Source organism: Phalacrocorax carbo, chromosome 2, assembly GCF_963921805.1.
Source record: "Phalacrocorax carbo chromosome 2, bPhaCar2.1, whole genome shotgun sequence".
Lineage (NCBI taxonomy): Eukaryota > Metazoa > Chordata > Aves > Suliformes > Phalacrocoracidae > Phalacrocorax > Phalacrocorax carbo.
Genome location: NC_087514.1, coordinates 33845285 through 33851284, shown reverse-complemented (window position 1 = coordinate 33851284; position 6000 = coordinate 33845285).

The window sequence follows — 6000 nt, the reverse complement described above, 5'->3', positions numbered from 1 at the left end:
TAATTTTAATGTTTAAATAGCTTTTTCAGATGCTAATGTAACATAAACGAGAAGTTGATGAGAAATCTCTATTACGATCATGTTGCTACATACTGATTTAGCTAATGTTCTTACATTCCTATTAAGACCCCTCTTTCTCTAGAGTGTTGGGGTTGCAGGTTGTTTTAAGAAGTTAAGTAATAACATACCAGGTCTATAGATTGTAAATCAAAAAATAGTGATATACTCAATTTAGGCTGAGTTACAATCCAACATGTAGGTGTAAATATCTCAAAACATCAAATAGAATGCATTTTTGTCACATATATTTATGCAACAAAAATAGACCTGCCTCCTCAGGAAAATTGTACCTCAGTTTCACTGTAAATTATTAATGGTTTACTCTTCCAAATTTATAGAATCTTATTTCTTATTCTCTTCTTTCATACTGTTCCATAGACATGACTAATACTCTAGAAAACATTATCATAGATCACATACATTTAAATATGAGCGGTCTCTGAAAATTTTGAAATTAACTACCTTGTTTTTTAAAACTACTGAAAAAGTTGATAGTGATACCAGACATGGTATAAAACTCATGAAGGAAGGCCAGAAATTGATTTTTCAATAGCTCCTAAGTAATTTTGGAATCTAAATTATACGTACATGTAGCAGGTCTAAAATGCACAGTATAATGATGGTAAACTTTTGTCAGAGGAAAGTGCCCATAGTTCATTAGTGTAACGGTTAATCTCAGAAAAGTAGACACGATTGTCAAATCTTGGTCACAATAGAGGGAATTAGATGAAACTGAGGTTGCGTTTCAGTTGTTTGTGTGCTTTATTCTTGTAAAATTAAAAGAAATTTTTAATATGCTGGGTGAAACTTGAGCACTTGGTAGTTGTTGACTGAAGAATAAATCTATACAAATGTAACACTCTTCATGAAGGAACATTGTACTGTGGGTAGTTTATACTTGGTTTTGTATGTAGTCAGTAGAAACATTTGTACTCCCTCTGCTTTGTTTATATGCAATATATTTCTAACATATAAGGAAATTATTTCAGTAATGTTTATTTTTGTGACTAATACTGATATGTTTTATGGAAGGTGTTTAAAAACTGCAGTCTGTACAATTGAATATAATCTTCCAGGAGATCACTACATCATTTAAGTGTCTGCGTATGGTTACATTCTAAAACTGTGGTCATTGGTCAGTGGTTTTTATTTACTTTAGATGTGAAACCTTACTGCCAAAACTACCTTTTTTTTTTTTTTTTCTTTTGTGAGGAGATTCTGATTTATAAAGACACCAGATGAAAACATGAGGACTGGTGTTGAGCCTCTGATGTTACAATTGCAGCAAGGAACAATGTGACTGCTACGGTAGGAATGACCTTAACAAAGTCCTATGTGAAAAAGACAGCTCACTGGATAGAATTATAATTTTTACCTTTTAAATAAACCAAATGAACTTAATGCTTTATTTCCTTTCAAAAACAAAAAGACTCAACTGGTTATATTTACCTGGATATTACAAAGAATGTCACTGAATATATATGAACATCTTGAACAAATCAACATTCTGAAAATGCCTAGAGCTAATGTAATTTATTATGCATGGAAGAAGATGCTAAATATATTGGCCTTCAGCAGAAAATAATAAAATGGTTTGATTAGGTTTAATTTAATTATTGTTGTAAGTGAAAATCCTCTATTCCTGCCTTCTCTGTCCTTCAAAGAATTCCTCCTGGAAGAAAAGCAGTAAAAAATCCACTTACCATGTTGCAAAAAGGCATGTCAGTCAAGGCCATTATGAGGTCTTGTCCACTAATTTCCTTGTCTTTTCTTTTTTTTTTTTTTTAACTGTAACAGCTGAGCTTCAGTTCTCTGCCATATGTACTCTCAGTATATATCTAACCTGGTGCCTTCCTGACCTCCTAGTGGAAAACAAAGTAGAAAATCTGCCAAGATTTTATGAGACTGAAAAGTTAAATTAACAAAATGCAATTAAGATTATGGTTAATGCTCCTCTGTCAGGACTTACCAAAGAAGATTCTTCTGCATTGACGTTACTCTTGATTTGTAGTCTGGATGTATTTGACTCCTCCTTATTCCTTCCTGCAGATAGGTGAACTCTCTGTTATTCATTTCCTGTATCAAATTCCAAATCTCATAATCATAGGAATTTTTTTTCATCCCTTTCCCTACAAAGCAAATATTTCTAGTCAATACCAGTACTATTACTTTTCTTTTTCAGTATTTCATAATATACTGCAGTTTGAAATTAATACGTAATCTGTATTCTCCATCCTTTCTAAACAGGTTTTTGTTGGAGCAATTTTTTTTTGTTTTATTCCTTTCAGTAGGTTTCTTTGCTTTTCACAGCATAGAATTTAATGTCTTTTTGTCATTTAATCAGGCTTCTGTCGTATATTGTTTTCTGTCATAAAGAAGATCCATGTAGAATGTAAGTCACGTCACTTTGTTAGGAACCATATAAACATTTTTATAAAATATAATTTTGTTTGTATTATCACTTCACAGTTATAGAAAATATTTGAGGCCTTATACACTTAAGATTTTTTGTGGGTTCGTACAGACTATTCTAAGTCAGTCTGAAAAGTGGAAATAAAAGTACATTTAATCGTATCTTACGTCAAGAGGACTATGAAATCTGGGTAGCCAGTATTTAGAGTTAGTAGATATTACTATCTGAATCTTGGTTTCTACCCAGCTTCCATTGGAAATTTCTTCCACCCCACTTTGCAGTGTGTGTTCATATACATTCCTATTCATATACAGTTCATTTATATGTAAGGAATTCTGGTGAGCAAGCAACAGACAGAAGAAATACAAATCAAGCAAACATTGTTTACGTAAAGTTTTCATTTACCTATCCTTATCTTTCCTGTCTTTTTCCTTTTTCTTCTGCGTACTAGCTTTTTAAAAAAATATATATTTCATGCTGTGCTGACTTCTAGATGTTTCTGTGCTTATTTCTAGATACTAATTTACTTTAGAAACTTTTGGACTGTGAAAGAAGTGAACAAGTTGTTGTCTTAATACTTGATTGACAAGACCTTTTGGTTTTGAGGAATTTTTGCTTTTCTGATTAGTGGTGGGTGTAAAAATAAAACTGTCTCTAAGAGATACTGTTGTGCATGATGATGGAGGGGGAAACAGCAAATACCATTACTGTTAACTTTTCTGACTCAAATTTTTCCTCATGCAGGAGTACAGCTAAATCGTTTCATGCTGCCACATCAACAATACTGCAGTATGGAAAAATCCTTTACTTTGTGGGTGAGGCTGATACAGTTTTGATGGATGTGAGTGCTTGGCATATTCATCTTTAATTACCATCTAGTATTGTTTCAGATTTTTTTAAAACAAGGAAGAGTAAAAATAAGCCTCAAGAAACAGTAAAAATTTGGTTTGGCTGAAGCTTACTGAAACAGAGTTATATTGATTTTGGCTACTTCTGTATATTTAGTTGATCTGAACACAATTTTTGTTATTCAATATCAATAATTTTATTATGTTGTCGTTGGAAGGTATATTTTGAATTATTATTTCCCATACTAGAGAACTGTGGATTTAACTATAAATTGCAAGAATATTTATTATTAGCTTGATGCCAACTACATATTTTTGTTAATATTGATAGTAAGCGTTCATACTGCAAGGTACGTGATACTAACTGTGAATTTAAATCCTGTTGCTAACTTGCAGGGTTTTTCAAATTGTAATATCATGGAATTACAGAGTGTTTGAGCTGCCCTGTCAATGGGCATGACTGAGAAGAGGCTGGCTCAATTTTCTTAATTTTCTTTATTCCCTTTCATCCAGACATTTATACATATTATTAGGACCCTCCTGAGCCTTCCTCTGTATGATGTCAGGGACTGGGTAGCTTCTGGGTAGTCAATGCCCTCAACCTCTCCTCATAGGAGATATGGTCCAGCCCCTTATTTCTCTTCGTGGTTCTTTGCTGGACTCATGCCAGTATGTCCATGCCTCTCTTCTACTGGGAAGCATCATTTCCTGTGCTCACTGTAGGCAGGTGCCATTCCCCTTCCTACTATATCCCTGACAATCCCTACATCAGCTAAGACAGTTCCCGGAACTTTCACAGTTTTATTCACATGCTCCCAGAATGGAGTTTAGTCTTCACTTGATAATTTTGAGGGTTTTCATCACAATCTTGAGTTCAAGCAATTAAGATCAGTTAAATTAATCCATAAAACAACACAGGCAAAATGGAGATTGTAGACCTGAATATGAATGATTAAGGAAACAAACTGTCAGCAGTTGGCTTGCTTACCTTTTATAGATTGTAGCTTTACTGCAGCTATTCTGCTGGAATATAAATATGAATTAACGATATTTTTTCCTGTTCATTATGCTGATTAGGATTGGGTAGCCTGGTGCAGGCTGTTAGAAAATAAGGAAAAGCTAGGTTTGCAGATAAAAGCAGGAGTTTCCTTTGTTGTTACTCAGGATATTTTGAAGAACTTTGAAAGAAAATGTTGTCTTTGTCAGAGGTTAATGGTGGAATGATGTTAAAAGAAGTGGCCCTCTATGCAGAGGACTGGAATCTTTATATAGTGAAAAGTTTTTAATACGTAACACAGCTATACATTCCCAGGATAAGGTTTGATCCTATTAAAAATTCTTTTTTTTTTTTAGTTAGAGAATTACAAGCAATATTTTACTTTCCTTTTTTTGTGAGCCCCAAAACACTGAAGGTTTTGTGTCGTACCAGTATTAAGTAGGTGACAGTTCTATATATAAGAGCTTGAAATTTACATAAATAACACACATAAAGTATGGAGAATGACAGAAAATTAAAGAATGATGGCTCATCTGTTACCTATTTGATCCATAATAAAGGTGTAGGTATTCTTGCACTGCTAGATAGAGGGTATCTCTTCCTGCATGTTTTAACCTTATTGTTAAATCTGCTATATAATGGTAGCATCCTGGTCCTTCAATTCCAGAAAAATTCAGATGTGTAGCTTTTCCGAATGACTGCACATGTTTTTCACAAAGAACAACTTTTGCAAAAGAAGAGTTCTGGCCTTGTTCTGGCTACAAATGCCCACAGCTGGAATAAATTTAACTTAAATCAAGAAAAAAGAATAGTTCTGTGCTTCTCACATATCTCTGCATCTCATGGCTAAGCCAAAATTTGACTGTGCCCGTTGTCTTGCTTTCTTCTAATAAGTGTCAGGAAAATCATCTAACATGTTTGTGCAAACACTGAATATTTTCTGAAGAACTTGGGGAATTTTAAGACTGTAATTTAACTTCTGTATGAATAAAAGAGATAAGACGCTTAAATATTGGTAAAACTAATAATTTAGGGGAATTTTAATACACTTCTTTATTCACACACAGAGCACAGAATTGTAATATTTTTCTTGCCATGTGATTATCAGTAACTGGTCATGGATTCATTATTTTGTTTGACAAATATATATATTTTAACATAAATAGCCATAATACAGCTTTGCTTCCAATGTCATTATGCAAATTACATCTGTTTAAAGACATTTTGGCTAGAGTAGATTTAATATTAAAAGGATATAGCTGTCTCTTTTTTTTTTGTTTTATTCCTATATCTCTTTATAATTGATTAATGTTCATTTGGTTGAATAATTTATAACTCGTATAGCTCCTGGCTTATTAATTGTTTAATTTCAGAGAAAGTAACCGAGTACTAAGGAGAAGCAAGTTGTCATTCACATTAAATTTAAATAATCCATTGATGCATAGAGTAGAAGTGGTCAAAGTACTTCATGTGTGCTTCTTACAGTACTGTACTTTTAAAGAAGAATAATGATAATGAACATTAAGGCGTATTGGGGGTTTTTTAGGTAGAGGGGGCATCTGATAGTGTGTGATTTGGCAAATTTTATGATCCTGTGCTGGTTTTGTTTCTCTTTCATGTCCTTTTTTGCGTCATTGGTTTTCCCTGCAGTAGGCTAAGCAGAAAGAGGAAAAAATTGAATA